Genomic DNA, 20,802 nt, shown 5'->3' with positions numbered 1-20,802 from the left:
CTCCCCACTATTCTCCTCTCCATACCTGTTGGCACTACATCTCACCTGCAACAAAAGCTGGGGCAGACCTTTATGGAAAGTCATGAGAACAGATGCATGCATGGCTGCAACAGCAAAGTCACAAGCAGAGGCTGGTGAGAAGGGGTAATGCAGGAAGAAAAGAGGAGATTTAGAAGCAGGATGGATACCTGTAAGGAGCAAGAGTCAGGGGGCTCAAGGATTAAGCCAAAGCTGGAAAGGTGGTGGGATTTGGAGCTGGGAGCTATATGCTGGTGGGCACAAGCTGAGGGCATGGTGCAAGCTGGATGTTTTTCTGAATGGCTGGGCAACACAGCAGGAACAGCGATAATGCAGAGGGAACAGTTTGCAGCTCCCAGTTGTAGGGTCAGCACCTGCATCACGTTTCAGCCATTTAGTGTCTCTCCTCTGAGTGACGAGAAAGGAGTATATGATAGGTCAGATCACAGAGTGTTGCAAAAGCAGCACTTGGGGACATTTTAAGGCAGAGGACATGTTCTTTCTGGTGCCACCAAAGAACCACAAGCACCAAAGCTTCTTCATGGGATTCATCCCACACCCACCATGTGAATGTTGCTTCTGTAGCATCTTCATCTGAGCCAGGCATCCTGGGGTCCCTTTTTGCCTCATAACTAGCCCAAAAAGTGAAGTTTGGGGTGTAGTTCATCTCATCCTAAAGTGGACCTTGTTCAGACAAATCTTCCCTACCTGCCATTGACTGCCCCACCTTTTGTGCAGTCACAAGTGCAAAGCGAAGGATCTCTTTCAGTCCTACTCCCCAGCAGCTCCTGCGTACAGGGTCCAGGACATGCAGGCCTTTGGGCAGGTGGCATTCAGATGCCATGAGCAAAGGATCCATGAAGGACCCAGGGAGCAGGTGCATGGCATGGCCTTGAATTAGCAACTGGGTCTCTTTTGGGAGGGTCTGTACAGACCAGAACAAGGACGAGGTGCCATGTTGCAACTGTAAGATGTACCAGCAAAGGAGTGCTGTAGTGGACCCCATATTTGACCCCACATTATCTCATACATTTAAGAGACAAGACAGATAGAGCAGAAAAGTCAAGAATATCCCTTCTCACTTTAAGAGACCACCCTGGACAGTCCCCTTTCTGGATGTCACCGTGCAGTTGCAATGACTGACAAAGCCCCTGATTTTGCAAACACTTTTCTCCCCAACACATCTTGCCCTCAGGGTTGGGCCAGATCTGCCTGGGGAACACACAGCTGCAATTAGCAAATGTAATCAGACACTGCCGGACACAGATGGACGTGCTGCTCCTCTCCCTGCTCCGCTGTGCTGAAGCGGCAGTTTTCCCAGCAGAACCAAGCGGGGAACCTCATGGGCCACAGGTTAGTTACTATTTCTTTCAGCTGGAATCTGTGAGCAGGGGGAAAATTGGCTGGGGGCAGAGGAAAGGGGAGGGGGCAGAAATCGTGCTCACTCCTTCTTACTTTCTTAGTGCTCTGATAAGCCCTAGGGGAGCCAAGGGAGAGGAGATGGACATCAGTCCATCATATCCACCTGTCTGGCTGTCTCAGCATCCCATGAGAGTGAGGCAGAGCATGCAGGCAGTGATGCCAAGAGCGTATCCTATGGGTGTGGGATATCTGACTAACCATGCTGGTGTCCATCTGAGAGCTGGAGATGTGGTCAGGGGAGGCTTGAGCACTTTTCTTCTCACCCTTAAAGTGCATGCCACAGAGAAATCAGGACATAAACCACACTGACCACCCTGGTTTTATCCTCACTGACCACAAAGGGGTGGTGGGCACACAGCTCACCTGCAGGTCCCTGAAGGTAAGTGAGCAATGTCCAACCCTGGTTTCTCTTTCTGCCAATGACTCATTTCTCCATGCCTTAGTTTCCTGTACCTCTAAAATTGGGGGTTATGCTGTTGACCTCCTTCATCCAATGTTTGGAGATCACCTGCTGAGAAGGGTTGATGGTGGTTCCTGTTTGATGGTTATGCAGAGGGCTAGCTGGTGGGATTTCAGCATTCAGACATGTGGCCATGTGGCCCTTCCCAGCTGTTTGGTTAATGCTTCCCAGTTTGTTGGTGTCAGTCATCTAATCCTTCAAAACCCAGGCAGTGGTCCAACAGCAGTCGTGTCTTTCTGAGAAAGTCCTGCAAGACTTGTCTAAGTCTTGTCTAACATCCCATGTCTAACATCCACCCTGATCCACGGAGCCCACGGTCCTCATCATTGTCAACTTCTCTGGCTTCTGCACATGGACATGTCCTAAACCAGCAGTTTTAATCAGCTGATATTCCTTGTGCTACTCACAGAAATGTTCCCCATCCCAACATCCCCATCCCAGCCTGCCTTGGGACCACCGTGTAAAACAACCCCATCCCAGAAGACAAACTATTCTTCTCCAAGACATGCAAGTCACCTCCCAAGGACTTTAGGGCTTCACCACTCCAAACTGTAACTTGAAACTATCTGTCTGTAGTCATCCATCAGCTGGCATGGGGGCTGGAAATCAGGAAAGGCACATTGCCAACACTCAGTTACCATGATGTAGTGTTGGATGGTGGGGAGATGGTCACTGTAGTTACCCTGCTTTCAGGACTGGGCCACAATGGAGGTGAGAGGGAAGACAATGTGTCCAGCAGAGGCCACTGATATGGCCAGTGCCGGAGCACAGGACAGAAGATGAGGGGCCAAGAGCTGGGTTTGTTCACCAGGAGAAGAGTAGGCAAAGAAGGCCAATGGCATCCTGGCTTGTATCAGGAATAGTGTGGCCAGCAGGACCAGGGAGGTGATGGTGCCCCTGTATTCGGCACTGGTGAGGCTGCACCTCAAGTACTGTGTTCAGTGTTGGGCCCCTCACTACAAGAAGGACATCGAGGTGCTGGAGCATGGCCAAAGAAGGGCAACGAAGCTGGTGAAGGGTCTGGAGCACAAGTCTTATGAGGAGCAGCTGAGGGAGCTGGGGTTGTTTAGCCTGGAGAAGAGGAGACTGAGGGATGACCTTATTGCTCTCTACCACTACCTGAAAGGAGGCTGTAGAGAGGTGGGAGTCGATCTCTTCTCCCTAGTAACAAGCAAGAGGACGAGAGGAAATGGCCTCAAGCTGCACCAGGGGAGGTTTAGGTTGGATATTAGGAAAAACTTCTTCCCCGCAAGGGCAGTCAGGCATTGGAACAGGCTGCCCAAGGAAGTGATTGAGTCTTCATCCCTGGAGGTATTTAAAAGAAGGGTAGATGTGGTGCTTGAGGACATGGTTTAGTGATGGACTTGGCAGTGGTAGGTTAACAGTTGGACTCAATGATCTTAAGGGTCTTTTCCAACCTTAATGATTCTATGATTCAAAGGGGAGATCATAGTGCCGTCTCCATCTTCTTAATGGGAGAGCATAGGGAAGACAGAGGCAGACTCATCACAGAGGTGCACAGTGGGAGGACAAGAGGCAACAGGGACAAGCTGGAACATGGAAAATCCAGACTGATAAGAGGAATTTTTTCTCCCCATGAGGGTGCTCAAACCCTGAAGCAGGGTCCCAAAGAAGCTGTGGGGTCTCTTCTCCTAGGAGACAGTCTGAACTCAACTAGACAAGGTTATGACCCATTTTGGCCCTGCTTTGGGTGAGCAGTTGGATTGGGTGACCTGCAGAGGTCCCCTCTGACACAAGTCATTCTGTGATGGTATGACATCACTCTGCATGCAGCCAAGGCATGAACGCCACAAAAATCATATGAGGGTCACTCACAGACATCCACTTTGTGCCTATCAGCAGAAAGTAATGCTGACCCTCTCCTAGATCTCACACCTCTGTGCCTTCTCACACCTCCATACCTTTCCTTCTTATTTGGACCACAGCTGGTTCCTGCAGCCCATGCCCATCACTTCACACCTGCCAACATCCCACACACGATGTGATATTTCTGCAACTGATCCTATAATCCTTCCTTCATCCTCACCAGATCTGTGGATGTGTGTCCCCACCACCCATCTCGATCCATGTCCTTGTCTGCATAGGAAAGATGGCTCCAGAGAGACCATCTTCTGTCACTCTCTGGCTAAATTAACTGTTTAGAAAACGACTCCATGCCCTTCCCAGGATTTTTTGCCAAGCTGTGAGTCTCTCCTGTTTCCCTTTTGGGAAAGCCAAAGTTTTTCTCCACATAATTAAATCCTGGAGCAGCCTTAGAGGTGTGATTTGCCCTGGGCTGCCCATACCTCATCTCCCCACAGGGCTTGGACAGAGAAGACACAGCCCATCAGTCCTTACTGGCATTTTCCTGGTCTCCCCAGTTTCACGGCATGAAGACTGAGAGGCAACAGGTGACTGCCAAGTGCCCTGGCCGCCATGTCCCCCCAGAAATCCCGTCTGCTGCAAGTATAGGAGGTCAACCTCCCTTCCCTCACCCACCAGTACCAACGGGCACAGAACCGGCTCAGGAGAAGGACTTGGTCCCTCTGCTCTTCTCTCCTGCCTCCACCCACCACCATCCCTGCTCCCACCCCACTGCAGAGGAATCGGGGAAACTCCCTCATATCTCTGGCTGCATCCTACCTTGGTGCCCCCCCCAGTCTCTGACCCCCTCTTGTGCTACCACACTGGCAGCAAGTGGGTGCTTCTGGGCAGTCCTATGCATCCTGTGCTGAGGAGAGGGTAATGCCCCTCTCGCCTCGCTCCTTCCTCCTCCTCCCAGGTAAAGCAGAGTCCCATGCTGAAACGAGCTTTGCTCCTCTCTCCTTTCTTCCCCTTTTCTCTCCTCCCCTCTCCATCACGCCAGTTGTTTCATCCTTTGAGAACTCTCTGCTTCTCCCTATGGGACCCACTTTAAAAACAAGGGGAGGGGGGGCGGGGGGGAGAAGGAAAGAAAACTCCATTGTCTTGTCAAAGGGAATAAGTGAAAAGTTGCAAGTGTCTCTCTGCAGGTTTTGGTTCCTGTGTGTTCTCCTTTCAAACCCTGCCAGCCTCAGGGGCTGTCATTTCGCCTTCATCTCAACGGATCGACCCGTGGTTTCCCACCGCTTCCCCTCCCCAGCATCACTGAGCGTGGAGCTGCCAGGCTTTTCACGGCCACCGCTAGCTTGATCCTATTGACAGGTCTCTTCTCTTTGCTTCCCTTTCAAAGGGGGCTCGGGGTCCCTTCCTTCCTCCCTCCCTTCCTTTTCCCCTCCTCCCCTCCCTCTTCTTTTCCTGATTTTTCTTCTTATTCTTAGAGGTGCACCGCCGCGGTGCTGCTGTGCAACGACTTGACAAGGCCACACGCGGCGGAGCCGGGGCCCAATTATAAACCCCTCTTTAAGAGCGGCCTTCGTTTAGAGAGTGAGATTGGAGCTGTCGGAATATTAACGAGCTCTTGCTAGCAGCACAGCATCCAGCAGCAGCGTGGAGGGGCTGCACGCTAGAGTCAAGGAGGTGTGTGGGGTGGAGGGGTGCATGCACCAGACCTGGGCAAGAGCTCCCAGGGCCTGAGATGGTGGTGTGCAACCGGTGTGCCGGGCATGGTGTTGGCTAAACCAGCTTATCCCAGCCAGGCTGGATGGATTTGTGTGTGGTGCCACCATGGACATGTCACGCCCCCCTTCCACCAGGCATCACCTGGCCATGGGGAGGCAGCGTAGTCTTATGGTTAGAGCAGGCAAGAGCAGTTGTTACCAACTCTGAAGATGGCCTTGGGGCTTGTCCCCTGGGTGGCACAGAGCTTCCCAGGGTGCTGGGGAAGCACCCTCCGACCACCTTTCCTCACCCTTGCAGCAGGGAGGGGATTTTTTTGGACAACCAGCAGCAAAGTGGTTGTATGGTCTCCCACGACTGGCGTTCCTCCAGCATTGCTGTAGAGATTACAAGGATTGGCCCCAAAGCCAATTAAAGCCTCAAAGGGGAATGAGACTAGAGGTGAGTCTGGAAAGATCTCCCCTGTCCCCTGGAGTGACACAGGGGTGCCCACCTACGACACAACCATGTTGGCAAACACATGTGGCCAAAGGAGAGCACATACATGCAACTGTCTGTCAACACATGCGAATACATGCAGCCAAATGGCAGGCATGTCCACAAGCACACTCAAGCCAGCACATGCTGCCTAAGTAGATACTCAGGACCCTGCACACACAACTACAGCCCTGACATCCTTGAAAGCAGAGACCTCTCTCTTTGCTAGAGGACACAAGCACTGGCCTCTGTGAATCAGCTGCCAGGAGGGTAGAGGTGCCCACCCCAGTGAGCTTTGTCTTGGCTCCAGGTTTAGGACAAGTTTCACAAGTGGGAGCGTCCGTCTCTGGGCATCATCATGCTCCTAGGCACATCTGCACCTGGCACCCCAGCCCAGGCAGTCTCTTTCCCTCTGTCAGCTTGTTGTACTCCTGATCCCTTCATTTAGGACCTAGCAGGGTCCATTAGACCTCTCTCTCCTCAGCCTTGACCCTCCACATCTCCCTTTCCAGCCAGCCTCCCCCTCACCTCCTCCTCCCTCTGCAGGGTATCTCTGCAGAAAGAGAAAACGACCAAAACACACACAAGATCCCTGCTAGCAACGATCAGAGCTACAGTCCACACGAGAGCCCCAAAACCAGCAGCCACAGTGGACTTTCAATGCCATCGCTAATAACAAACATGCCTAAAATGCACATGAAATTCTCCACAGCAACGGGAGAGCTAAAATCCAATGAGAAGAATCAAGGGAGTCCACAGGGCACCAAGGCCCCAAGGACTTCAAGTTCATAAGACTGAGTGCACTGCAGCAGAATTTAATGGCCAGGCATATATAGACTGGCAAGGTATGGTGAGACAAATAATACTTTTATCAGACCTTCGGCAGAGAAAACAGGTGGATTTTCTGCACAAGTGCTTCTTCAGATCTGCAAGAGACGAAGAAATTGTCAGGTTGGTAAAAAATTGCATTGAGCACAGTGGATTTATGTTGATCATCTGGACAGTCTGTGCGGAAAAGGCAGCTGTATGTGCAGACCTCTGCCTTGGGACAGAGGGAGGAAAAAGGTGAGCATAGAGCCCATGGATCATTACAGAGTTAGCAACTGAAGAGATGTGGGAAAACTGTAGTGGAGCATTAAACCAATGTTGTTCGTAAATCCGTAATGCCTGGTACGGAGCAGCTCTGAATCCAGAATTGCTCTGTGAGAAAGATATTTAACAGGTCTGCCTTGAGGCTCAGGACCAAGAGATCAGAGGCTGTTGGAAAACATTTCTCTGCTGGGAGCTCATCAGGCACCATTGCTCTGGTCCATGGCGATCATCTGGTCTCACTGACTTTGTTTCCATGAGGACATCCAGTGCATTCTTTTGGGGACAGTGTGTTGCATCCTTGGATGGGCACAGCACCCCCAACGGTGGGAAGTTGAGCTGCTGGAGGGTTTAATACTTTTGACCTTGGCATAGGGTATGGAAAAATCATTCTGCAGCCTGGGGATGGGCAGCTTCCACAGGGACATGTGCTCCTACATGAGTCCTTACTCAGCTTGCAGCAGCCACTGCAGGAGCTGTCAGGGACCCACATCATCCTGTGCAATGCAGGAGCTCCCATGGTAGAATGGAATGGAATGGAATGGAATGGAGTAGAGTAGAGTAGAGTAGAGTAGAGTAGAGTAGAATAGAATAGAATAGAATAGAGTAGAATAGAATAGAATAGAATAGAATAGAATAGAATAGAATAGAATAGAATAGAATAGAATAGAATAATATGGTCCCAAGAGCAAGCAGGAAAGGCCTAAGAAGTTAAAAAAGACAAACTTTTAATGTCTTTATTAATTCTCCTATTAATATGAGATAATAGCTAATAATGTTAGCCAAAAAAATGATACAGAAGGGATGTTGTCTCCTGCACTATAAACCTGTATGAGCAGTCTCTCCAGAAGCTATTTCTTCTACCCCACTACTTCATTCCTCTTAAACTCAGCCAGGCTCTTCCACAAGCACATCTGAATTCTCCACTGGGAGCACTCAGATTCTCTGCCTGACTCAAAGGATCCACTTCACCTCATCCGATGGATTTCAGGAGAAAAAATTAGGGATAAGTGTCTATAGCGCAGCCATGTTTCCCACCCCAAAAGCCCCCCTGAGCTGCTCAGGAGCATGTAGCACCATCTGTCACTCCAACGACGTGGTGTGTGGCTCCAGCTCATGAATACCCCTGAGGATGCACCATGTTGGGCACAGGCACCGAGCAAGCCCCAAAATCTATGGGGCAGCCCCCTCCCCATGCTGCCAGCACATTTAAAGCTCTGCACAGAGCCTGAAAGCCAGCCTCCAGCTGGGCTAATGGCATTCAGCAATTGCCTGCCAACATGAGAGACTGCAAGGAAGCAGGAAAAGGCACTTATCTACACGTCGGAGATGGATTCACCCCACCAGTTCCTGCAGGGATACCAGTCCTCTCCATGCATGCTGGAAAACAGGCTTTCCTCCTAAAGGACTGCAAAATCTTTGGTGCATGCAGGTGTCACATGAGTCACTTCTGGGGGAAAACAGAGCTGCTGTGTATCTGCTGCCCAAGACTGGTCTCAGAGCAGAGAAGAAGGTTGTAAACTGACAGGTGATTCGAGGTCTTGGTGTGAGTTAGTTGTGCAAAAGTCTCCATTGGGGACCGCTGGGTAGGTGCTCCTCTGGATATCTCGGGGTCTGCACCGAATTACACAGCAACTGCGTGCTCAGGGACTCATCCCTTGCAACACAGAATCAGAAAGGTCTGACTCCCAGGAAGGCTGGAGAAGAAAGGGGAGATTGGACCCAAGCAAAGGCAATCACAATATCTGTGGGGAGCAAACAGTAGGGACTGGCTCATGATGGAAGGGGGAGCAGGTTCCCCAAAATACCCACACAGAGACTTGTGAATAGCTTTTAGGGCCAGATAGTCCTTTGAAGGCTTTTTAATCCCATTTGGACCATGGTGCTGCTGTCATCAGTTCCCACCTTCTGGGCCCAGCGAAGGCAGCCAGTGGCTGGAGCAGGCACGGTGCTCGCCAGACCTTCTAATGCTGCTTGGGGCTGCGGGACATTGAAACATTAAGGGAGCAAAGTACGATGCCGTGGCGCGTTACACGCTCGGCATTGCTGCCCGGGAGCTTTAGGGACTGCTGATGCAGCGTGACAGCAGATTTCACCTACCGCTAACCGAGTCCAGCAGCTTTGGGTCAGTAAACCCCCCCCTCAGAAAATGACCAAGTCAGGAGACCAGAGGAAGTCCAGCCCTTCTCCTCACTCCCTTTTCTGGAAGTAAATTACCAGGGCTATCAAATCCCGGTGCCCTAACACCTCCGCTTGCTAACTAGTCACAGAGACATTTGCAATGAGCCAAAGCTTCTGTCAGCATGTTTTGGAAGCTGGTGGCCATCGCTGGTGGGACTGCCTGGGATGGGGCAGGCAGGGTGAGGGGATGCACCATGCAAAGCTTCAAGGTTACATCTCTCCCCTGCCCATCCGCATGCTCCGGAGAAGCAGGGAGGGGGAGAGAGACCTGCAGCCCCAGCCCCGCCAGCTCAGCACTTTTGTGCTTTTCTTGTCAGGGAAAAAAAAAAAAAGAATAAAAAGCCCCTTTTTGTTTTGTTTCCCTTTTTTGTTTGCTAATTTATTGTTTTGTCCTGAGCTCGTGCTTCTTGAAATCCCTTGTTCTTGATGCTCATTAAAATATTTTTGGCGTGCATGGGCTCAGTTAGTTGCTGCTACGCGCTTTTTGTATTTATTTTTCTCTCCTCCCCAGACCCCCCCGCTACACAACCCCGCGGTCAAAACGTCCCTGTGTTTTCCATGCGCTTATTACCCGGAGAATCAAGGCTCCTTAGCAATTTGCGAGTCACTCCAAAGCAATCAATTATGCATCAAATGACTTTTTGATTCTTTACCTTGTGAGAGCAGAGATGGAAGAAGAGGCTGTCTTTTTATTCTTTTCCCCTCCTCTATATTATTATTATTTTTATTATTATTCCCCTCTCTCTCTTCTCTCTCTCTCCCTTTCTGTGCTCAAACGGGTCTGCCTGCTGGCATCGGGATTATGACATGATCAAATGGTTTGCTCTTAATTGGCAACAGCTCCAAGATGGAAAGAAGACAGAAAGATTAAAAAGAAAAGGCCACGGGAGCCGGAGCCCTTGTGTACGGCTCTAGCAGCTTGTTGTGGTGTCAGGTGAGGTGGGAGGACAGGGCTGAGCCAAAGGGGACCCAGGCACTTTGATGTAAGGGTGAGTGGGCAGTTGGATGGGGACAGCCAGATGAGGACAGCCATGAGGACGATGGAAAAGGAGAGGGGTCACTCATGATGCTGCAGACAAGGAGGGTCTATGTGCAGAGCATTCTCCTCCCCATCCTGGAGCTGGCCCAGCTTCACCTGCACCCATGAGTTCAGAGAGCAAGTGACCTGGGGACAACATGCCAACAGCAGCAATGCCAGGACATCTCCTCCAAAGCCAGCTGTGAGATTCTCAGACATGCGAACAGGTTGCCCAGAGAGGTTGTAGAGTCTCCACCCTCAGAGATACACAGTCCCCATCGTTTACCTCCCCAAAGACTCACCCCCTGAGCTTAGCGTGTTCTCTAACCGGCGTCCCCAGAAACCTCAATCCTTGGGTGTCAGCAAAGCGTTCATATCTAACCTTCATACCCTGTCCCCACCAGCAGAGATCCCCCAGGGAAATTTCCTCTGTCTCCAGGGGACAGGAGATGCCCTGGAAGATGCAGAGGTCAAAGCCAGTAGGGTTTTCCTGGGTATAAGCTCTTCTGGCCCTCCCTTAGTTTAAAAGCTGCTGTGCCTCAGTGACGAGGACATCTAAGTACTCATTTTCAGACAGGGCTGCAGTGCAAGAGTCACAGCAGGGAAGAGACAGAAAAGGGGTCTAACACATCTCAAAGGGTTTCTCCAGCAAAGTGCACAGTCCTGGGCTGCCCAAGATCTCAGGCAAGATTTATCCATGTCCTGCTCTAAAGCCATGGAAAGAGAGCTGCCCACATCACAGCCACCAGCCCTGCTCTCTGCAGGTACCATCAGCAGGTGACAGTATTTTTTCTGCAGACCCTGAGATTGCAGATCACCCTGTGCATGTCCCTCACAAGCAGGCAGCAGGAGCCACAACCCTGACCCCTTTTCCTTTGCAGTTGTACCCCTGGATCTGCATGTCCTAATTTGTGGCACTGGCCTGTGCCATGCTGAGTGCAGGCCTCATGTCTTATCCTCTGAGTGGGAGACTCCCACAACTGGGTTAAAACAGATGCACAGGAAAAAATACAATTTAGGGTGCCTAAAACAACTGTCCATCTTCTCTCCAGCCTTCCAGCTCCAGCCTTGCACCTTCTGGGTCCAGTTCACATGGTAGAGGTGATCATACTGGGAATACGCATTTGCCAGGTCATATGAGCTGTTTATACTGCTAATAAAAAAAAACCAGAACAACCACAAAATAAAAACTAACAACCAACCAAACAAAAAACAAAAAAAACCCAAAACCAAACCCAAAGCACAAACAGAAAAGCAGGTTGTGTTAACTTGTGTTTTACCTCTAGACTTTCCCATCACAACCCAAAAGGTGTTGAAATGTGATGTGTGCTGAACTCGGGTTTTTCCTCAAGTTAGTAAATGTGATTTAAAAACACCCTTCTCAACTCTTGAAGATGAGGCTTGTAGAAGAGACAGGCATCATCTAGCAGTTGAGCTCTCCGCTCTTTAGAAGCACTAGCACATGAGACTGCAGCTTCTTACCAGCCCTTAAATGACCTGATGGGTATGACAAGTACTGTCCCCTCTCCCCATGGCCCCAAACATCCCTGAGGGTATCCCCCACAATAAAAGCCTCCATTGCCCATCCATTTCTATGGATGATAGATGCTAACAAGCTTCAATCGATGCTAAAAAGCCACCCCACAGGTGATGCCTCAGGCTGTGGATGTCCTTTGTAGTACACAATAAGGACTGACTTGGATAAGCTGCCTCCATCAGCAGCATCCCTTTCAGCAATGAAAGCCACCTCCATCCTGGGCTGCATTTGCAAGAGCTCAGCCAGCAGGGCAGGGGAAGTGATTAGTCCCCTCGATGTGGCACTTAGGAGGACACATCTGAAGGACTGGGTTCAGCTTCAGGGCCCTTGTACGAGAGACATGCTGACAAACTAGAACAAGTCCAATGGGGGACACGAAGATTGGTTGGGGAGTGAAATACAGGGAGTGGGTGAGTGAGCTCAGCTTGCTCAATTGGAAAGAGGGAGGTGAAAGGAGGACCTAGTTGCAGCCTTCACTACCCAACAGATGTTCATAAAGAAGATAAAGCCAAACTCTTCTCAGAGGTGCACAGCAAAAAGACAAGTGGAGACAATCACAGGCTGCAGAAGGGGAAAAATTTCACCCTGGGTGTGGTCAGACCCTGGAAGAGGGGCCCTGAGGCTGTGAAATCTCCATCCATAGCTAGACAAGATCCTGAGTAGCCTGAACTAACTTTGAGGTTGGCCCTGCTTTGAACAAGGGGTTGAACTAGAGATGCCAGCACTCCCTTCTAGCCTATATTATTCTGTGACTCTCTGATGTACCACCAGCTGGGAAATCCCACTCAGGCCACAGTCAAGCTCTATCCTGCTGTCCCAAAACAAGTCACTACACAGCATTATATTCCTCCCACCCCTCCCACTTCATTTGGAGAAAAGAGGATTGTACATCTTACAAGAGAGCTGGGAAGAAACCTCCTTAGGAAATCAGTAGAATAATAGTAGAATATCCAGATATCAGGAAGCCTTCATCAGCTTACAGCAAAAGGTCTGTGTTGGGAAGTAAACAACAAGGGGAGAAAACACTCCTGCTGCACCACGTTCAAAGGTAGTTCTGACTGCTTGAAGACTGGGGGCACCATCGAGCTGGATTGTCCCTAGGCCTCAGCCAATTTGGCAAAACATAGCATTCACAGCAGCCAACCTGCATCCCCTGCACCACATCAGTAACTCCAGGATGACGCAGGACTCAGGACAGAGCCAGCAGAGCATCCCTTGGCAGCCATAAATAGAAAGGAAGAAGCAGGCTGAAGGGGATCACAAACAACAGCTACTATCAGCGTGACGTCTACAACACCCAGATGGTCTCGCTCAGGGACTATGGAATCTGAAGAGGCCGGCCAGAGGGATTAACTCATTGGTGAAATCTGTGGGTGATCAGGGTGGCGCTAGGTAAGGTGAAAGAGAGGTAAGGTGAAGAGAGCAATAGCAAAATCCAGCATGCAAGCCAGCAGGTTCTTTACAAGGGAGGACACTGTCCAGTCCAATGCCAGGGGCCACACTGAGGACACATTAAGGAGAACAGGTCCATGGCTTTATGATGGCATCACACAAGAGAATTTCAATATCCTGTGAGATCCGCAACAGTTTATGGCTGAGTGAACGGTGGTCTAACATGTCACACAGCCATTTCTTCCTATGTGAAAATGCAATCAGGTCTTGGCTGAAATCAGGCAGCATGGAAAAGATCTGAGCACTGATCCCTTGACTGAATGGATGAACCTGGCTCATCAGGGGAAGGCACAAAATCAGTGAGAAAGTAGACACTTGAGAACAGTCTATTAAGTGGTGTGAGACAAAGAGGAAAACAGTGAGTGTCAATGGATGGGTCCACACGCAGAGATGAATCTCCTAGATGTAGATGCCTATGGTGCAGACACCTCAGTTCGTACCCACTCCATATACTCTCCATGTAGACAGCACAGAGACAGAAACATTTTTAGGGAATGATTCATCCTACCTAATGGACACATCTTAAACAGGTCAGACAAATCACTCCCTGCAGGAATCTCATTCTCTCCAGTGAGGATGGATTTCAGGTATCTAGCTCAGGTGGCAGTACCTACATGCTGAACGCTGGGATGGGATTCATCTTGTCTATCTCTGATTGCCTGTGATTTAGGGACTATACCTGAGCAAATCACCTTCAACTCTCTATTTTGTCAATGGAGAATTAGATAACACAGTCAATAGTCTGGCGTACAACACTTCTCATCCTCAAATAGAGACCTACCTTGGTAAATGTAAAGGTTCCCTAAACTCCACTCACTGCATTGATCAGCTCTCCACCAGCTCTACAGGGATGCAGACCTCCTAGTTCATCTGTGCCATGGAAACATCAAGTCAAGTAGAATGAATCCCACTCAAGAGACTGAGCTGTCCCACTTGCCCAGCAACTGGACTAGCTTCACTCCTGCTCCCCAAGCAGACAAGTCCATCGGACTGGCAGTGTGACTCCACCAAGATGAATATAAGTGTGCCATCACATGCAGACAGCCAGATGTGTGTCTAAAATATAGGGCACGTGAGAAAGGATCTAGCTCCTGTGGCCCGTGGTTGGCATGTGGGAAGGGACATGAATTTCACTCACTGGCAGAGAATGAGAATTCCTTGAAGAGAAGCTGGAGTTGAGTTATTCAGCAGAGTATCAGTGTCCCACCCAAGACATCTGGTGAAGCTGCAGTGCCCTCCTAACTAAAAAGCAGTCTTCAGAGAGATCTGAGGTTATGTTTAAGGCGGTATAAGAGCCTTTTCATTCAAGAATGTGGAAGAGGCAGGATCTCATCCATCACTGTCTATGCACAGAGCAGTCATACAGCATTTAACGTAGTGTCCAATCAGCTTAGCTCATTAGAAGTGGGTGGATCAAACCCAGAGATGGTAAAAGTAACCATTCCCATGTACAGCAGGACCCAGGCATGTTGCAGGCTGTACAGATTTCTTCAGTGGGAATATCACATTAGAAACAAAAGTTACTTGAAACTGGTATTCAGAAAAAAAAAAAAAAAAAAGAATTAGTGATTCCTGCAATTTCCCAGGAATTCCTTGGGCCATTGGGGTGAACGGCTAAGCCACGCAGAGAGCAGCTGTCCAAACACACATGGTGTGAGACTTTAACTAAGCATGAACAAGAAATAAGGGCTATGGGGAGAAGTACAGAGAAAGCACATACCGCTGCCATCCATATGTCTCTAACTCCCTCCCCAGACCTCAGAGCATCAGCAACGGTTAGTGCAGAGGAAAAAGGAGAGGATAGGTTGTCACTGCAGTGCAGCTGCAGAGAATCAAGACATAACACTGGAGAAGTCAAGCTCCTGCTACACAGAGTCCAGGGAAGGTGTGCAGGGGAAATTGATTGCTTACTGAACTGCAAAATTTACCACCTCGGGCTGAGTGGTAAGAACTCTCCTGGGACCAATATTCCTTTTAGTCCGACAAATGCACTTGAAGTTTTCCAATGCCGCCTGAATGAGTGAATGAGATATACAACAAAGATCATCTACCAGCTTATTAGCTAACTGACCATGGACTGCAGATGGCCAGACCCTGCTGTGCTGGCTCTGCCCAAACTCAGTTCAACCCTGAAAAAGGCTGTGATCAAAACAGCCCAGAAAGGAAAAGGTAGGGCCATTGCACGAAGCCAAGGAGATTAAGTCTTCTGCATTATTCTGCACCTACTCTAGACCTCTGGAGACCATACGTAGCATCTCAGCTACAGGACCACCCTTCCTCCCCCACACAGGTAGCAAAGCACTTGGCTAACAGCATTCCAGCCCTTGCCAACCTGTGCAAGTGAGAGAGGCAAGCTGTCACCCAGCCCCATCATCCTGATGGACAGGAGCTTATATCCCACGCTGGACCCAGGAACCACCAATTCCAGCAGCTTATTCCAAAACAAAGTGTGCATTGAGGGGTTAGGTTTCAGTTTTTCCAGCTGTGAGAAGAAGAGGCTGCCAAACAAAATAACACTGACAGCTGCTCCGGGAGTCATGCGCTGCTCGGTGACCTCAGCTCCTTCACAGGGTGGCCTCCAAGCAGACATTGGGCCAGCAGTGCCACCGAGCACCAGGGCAACCATTAGTGGCAGCCAGGCCCACATTTGAAGAGACAGAGCATGCAGCCTACCAGCTGTGAAACACGCTGCCTCCCTCTAGCACTATCCTTCCCCCCTTCTGCCCTCTCCATGATGCTCTCCCAAGAGTCAGCACTTCAGGATTGCTTTTGGGGGCATTTGTGTCACAGTGATTTTCACTAAATTAAAGGCTCTTGGAAGTGCAAACTGTTCAGAAGGCAGGGTGCAGAAAAGGGCTCTGCAATATTTGGACCACAGACAGAAGCAGTCACCTTAAATGGAATTTTCCTGATGTCACACACAGACAAAGAGGAAACCCAATGCACTTTGCAAATCCCTTTCTTATCCAGTTCTTCACAGGCTGAGCTATTGAGAGGTGTTGAAATACCAGCCATGCAATGCTCTCATGTGCCTTGTTCTTGTCTCAAAACGAGCTAATGACGAATTCATTGCACAGAGATTGCCATCACAGGGAACAATTAAGGGGTGCCATATTGGGGACTGCTTAGGAACTGCACTGAGCCTTACCAGTTTTCAGGTCCAGTCATCAGACAGCAACAGTTTCAACCACAGTGGATTGATTCAAATCTACTAAAGCTCTGACACTGTACTGATCCTGTACTCCAGCTGTCCAGCCCAGAGCCACATTACAAGAGAAAATGTTCTTACTGTTCCCGTTGGATCTGCTGAGCATCCATGCCTTTTGTTTCCAGCAACTCAGTCCAGTTGTCCACACAGGTGCCTTTGGAAATACCTTAAGGTATCTTGGTTGACCTTCAGTTGCCACTCCAAAAGGGCTCAGGTCTCCCGTGGATCCTTTGTGAAATCTCCTAATCCCATGAAAACAACTTGCATGTTATTGGATACCTCAGATGTCAGTAGGCACCATCTTTAGCCAGCCAGATGAAGCCCTTGAGAAATAGATAATTCCAGAGGAGTTTCTCAAAATTGACATTTGAAGACTACTTTGATTCTTCAGCTGGTTGAAGACCATGGCCACCCAATGCTTTAGTGTACTTTCATCCAGAATCACACTGCCTTGCTTTCTTCTCGTGCTTCCTGTCATGCAAGTTTCCAGTCACTCCTTGCTGCACTTCTAAGCATTGTTTTAACCTACAAAATGTAATGATTTAGTCAATAGGTACAATGAGTTGGAGAAACAATCTCCAGATCCTTGTGTGCTTGCTCCCCAGGTGAGGCACCCAAGTTAAAGGTCTCCAGATTGGGACTGATTTGGTTTGGAGATGGGGAGTTCTCACTGGAGGTCTTTGATTCAAGCTTTTTCCATAATTTTTGATCCAAGACAGTTGGCATTTCATGACTACCATGGCTGTGGCCTTTAAGAAGTTAGAAACTTCATGGATGTAGTTATCAGGAGAGACCATGGTGATATTAGTTATGTTCCTTATACTCCAACTTTCATAAACTTCTCAGGTATAAATTACCCTACAGAGACAGGTGTGGTTGCAGCACAAACCCTTGTAGCTTATGACTCTGAATCTGATTTTTTCCTTAAGTTTTTCCTTCAGCAACAGGTCATGTGAGGAAGGTCCTTCCAGTTTTGCATGGTGGGAAGAGTAGCCCATGGACTAATGATGCTGTCTGAGGCACCTTCACTTTCCTCCCAGATTTCTGACTTTCTTGCATATGTGGTTTCCAGCATACACGGCAATTCCCCCTCCACAACACCAAATTAAACAAGGCAAGGAAACTAGCAGAAGCCTCACTACCAAGGCTCAGACAAGAGACTTTGCACAAGCAGTGACAGCTCTGAGAACGGGCAGGACACGTGCCCAGAGATGGTCATCTGGAAGCTCAACTCTTGCAGTAACACATACAATTGCAGCACTTGGATGCCCAAACTTCCTGAGCAAAAGAAGTCCTTGGGTCATTCCTTATTCCACACATTTAGAGGAGACGGAGAGGTCACCCTCTGCTTGGGTGAACCTTAACCCTTGGAAGCCTGGATAGGGCTAGCTTGCCTGGTTTGCTGGCCAGAAATGCACCTCTCTCCCGCCACCTCCTCCCCATTCACCTTCCTCTTCTTTACAAAGTGGAGAAGTGAACAGATGTTTGTCTGCTTTCCCACCTAGCTCCCCCACGCCCCCCCGCTGGAGCGAGCTCACCTCCCCAGTGTGGGAAAGCCCCGGAGCAACCTCTTTTGCAACTCTGCAGACTCCGTGTCACCTCACCTGTCAAACAAGCTGGTGACAAGGCAAGCGACAGCACACAACCCGCCAACCACCACCACGAGCCAACGGGAGAGAGGAAGAGGGGGTGGCGGGGGCAAGCAGATGTACCACAAGTTGCTCCCCGAAAGCATTTTTTTGCATCAGGAAGTGTGAAATGAAGTCTACACCTCCCTCTCCTGGCGTAGGTACCATAGCAGCTGCCAATGGCTACAGGCCTACCACATCAGCCTTGCTATTTCTGTGAGATGTCAAACATGCAGTGCTAAGCAATCATCTCTCCTGCCATCTGCCAAGGTGAACATGGCGTGTGGATGTTAGATCAAACAACTTGACAAACCCTCATCCCCCTCCCTTTTTTTTTTTCTTTTTGAAGAGAGAGAGGGGAGGGGAGGGAGGAAACAATACCACATTAGTTCAGAGACTTTATCCATCACTCCTGCTCTATGGCTATCAGAGCAGGAAGTTAATTTAAAACTGGATTCTCTTCCATTCCCAACCAGGATGGGAATGGGACAGGGCGGTGGCTTCTGCACTCACAATACCAACAACTTTACGTGGAATTAAAATGACCCTATTGGCTCACCAGTCCTAGAGGGCATCTGCTGTTGGCCAGCATTGAGTCCCTGTTGAAAAGATATGTCCATTCTTGCCTAGCAAGAGGACTTTCAAAACACATGGACAATGAGAAAAGATTTAGGCCTGAGAGCTGCCCTCCCCAGCAAGATAAGGTGATAAACACAAAAGTTAATAGGTGTCGTACATTGCTACGGGATGAGTTTCCCGGTTCCTGCCCTCTGGACTGCACACTGCATGGAGCTATGGTGCTGGACAAGCTCAGCAGCGATGAGTGAGCCACTCTTCCCTCATTAAAAAGCAAAGTCTGGAGTGACAAGCAGGAAGGGTTTACATGGCCGTACTATGACATGTCCTTCAATAAAAGATGTCGGAGAGAGATGTTTTCTTGTCCTCTCCTTCACAGTCCCTCACTGAAGACACACTAGAGATGGGAATACCTGGGAGAAGCTTTTCTTTGCTTTTCTTGAAGGTTCCTTGCAAGGTTTGGGGCATCTCCAGACCTCCTGTGACACTTATCCAGAAGATACTTCAGCAAAAAAGGCTACAGTTTCAGGAATCCCAATGAATGGTTTGCCATGAGAAGCCCACTATGTTCCAGCTGTAGAAGCCTTCAGCTTCACCCCTATCTTGATTTCTGGGTCTTTAAGGGCTCCATATTGTTCTTGCCCAGTGAGACTCTATGACGTTTTCAGGTTGAAATGGCTATTAAAGCTTGGAGAATGGGAAGGAGGATCAGTAACAGCTGTCAGAGGAATTAGTTGCATCTTCAACTCAAGTGAGGAGTCTCTACCAATGGCTGGAAGGATGATCTATCAGCTTCCTCTTGACTTCTTACGATAATTCACACCTCCACAAGACAGTCCTGAAGGAAAGAGAAAACCGATTCCTAGAAGAGCTGCTCATGTGGCTGACTCTGAAGAAGGGAAATCCTCCAGCCTGGCTTTACCTACAGACCCGACTGACGGGACTGCAACAGGCAAGTCCCTTCTCCATAGTCCACATGAGGCTGTGTTTAGTTGCAGCCTTTGAAGTGTTAACTATCAGTTCCCAGCCTCCCATCCCTTTTACCTTTTGTCTTCCTTCCCCTCTTCACCCTCTTCAAACACACACCTTACAATTTCCTCATTCTGCCTATATATTCCTGAGATAAATTAAAGTCCTTCTCACTCTTTGCTGGAACTCCTTGGTTTGGGCATGTCTGATCTTTTTTGTCCATCACACCCAGAATTTACAGTCCAGTTTCCTATTTCTCCCACACCTCATTATGCATCTACTATGCTCTAGATACAGTCTTCTCCAAAGCCTGCCCAAAACGTACCTTTGAATCCTTCTGAAAATCCATCTGTCCCTGAGCACCAAAACCAAAGTTAATTCCAATAAGGAAGCAGAGCAACTCTCAATAATCTGGGAAAAGTAAAGTGTGTTGTTATAACCCTTCTGCAGCATTTAGTATGATACAGATATGACCAGAATAATAACAATTCTAAATTCAAAGTATTTCACAATGAACGTTGTGAAACACTGGCACAGGTTGCCCAGAGAGGTGGTAGATGCCACATCCTTGGAAACATTCAAGGCCAGGTTGGACGGGGCTGTGAGCAACCTGATCTGGTTGAAGATGTCCCTGCTCATGGCAGAGGGGTTGGACTGGATGACCTTTAAAAGGTCCCTTCCAACCCAAACTATTCTATGATTCTATAAGTGCTGGGCTTCTATAAGTGTGCAGTAGGCAACATAAAAGAAAAATAGCAAAGCCTGGGGCTAAAGAATGGTTAGAGGATCAGCACGCTGGTGTCTATGCTCTGTTGGCCAACAGAATGAAATCAGTCGTCTACCAAAATTTTTCAATGCCATAACTATGGAATTAGTACCGTTTCTACAGTCTCACTGGAAACGCTTCAACTCTAAATCTTCTTTAGGTGCAGTGATCAAACAAATACTAATCTTGGCTAGTGTTAGCTATGCTTCAAACTTGAACCAGAATCACCAGCCTACCAGCGCTGATGGACATCCTTTCCAGAGCAGCCTGGCCCAGACTTCAGCAATATTGAGAGACCATAGGTTTCTCTCTGTTTCCCCAGCATTCAGCTCTGAGTTCATGGGTGGTATCTGGGCCTCTTGTTTGCCCTGATCAGAGACTTGCAGATGCTTGTACAAAAACCTTCCTAAATTTGGAAAAGAAGACACTGTTCTAGAAGGGAAGGACACTAGAGGAAGGAAACT

The sequence above is a fragment of the Nipponia nippon genome, unplaced genomic scaffold (genome assembly GCF_047370975.1).
Source record: "Nipponia nippon isolate SJK-2023a ecotype South Korea unplaced genomic scaffold, ASM4737097v1 scaffold_1, whole genome shotgun sequence".
NCBI classification, from domain to species: Eukaryota; Metazoa; Chordata; class Aves; order Pelecaniformes; family Threskiornithidae; genus Nipponia; species Nipponia nippon.
Note: the sequence above shows the minus strand (reverse complement) of the source record.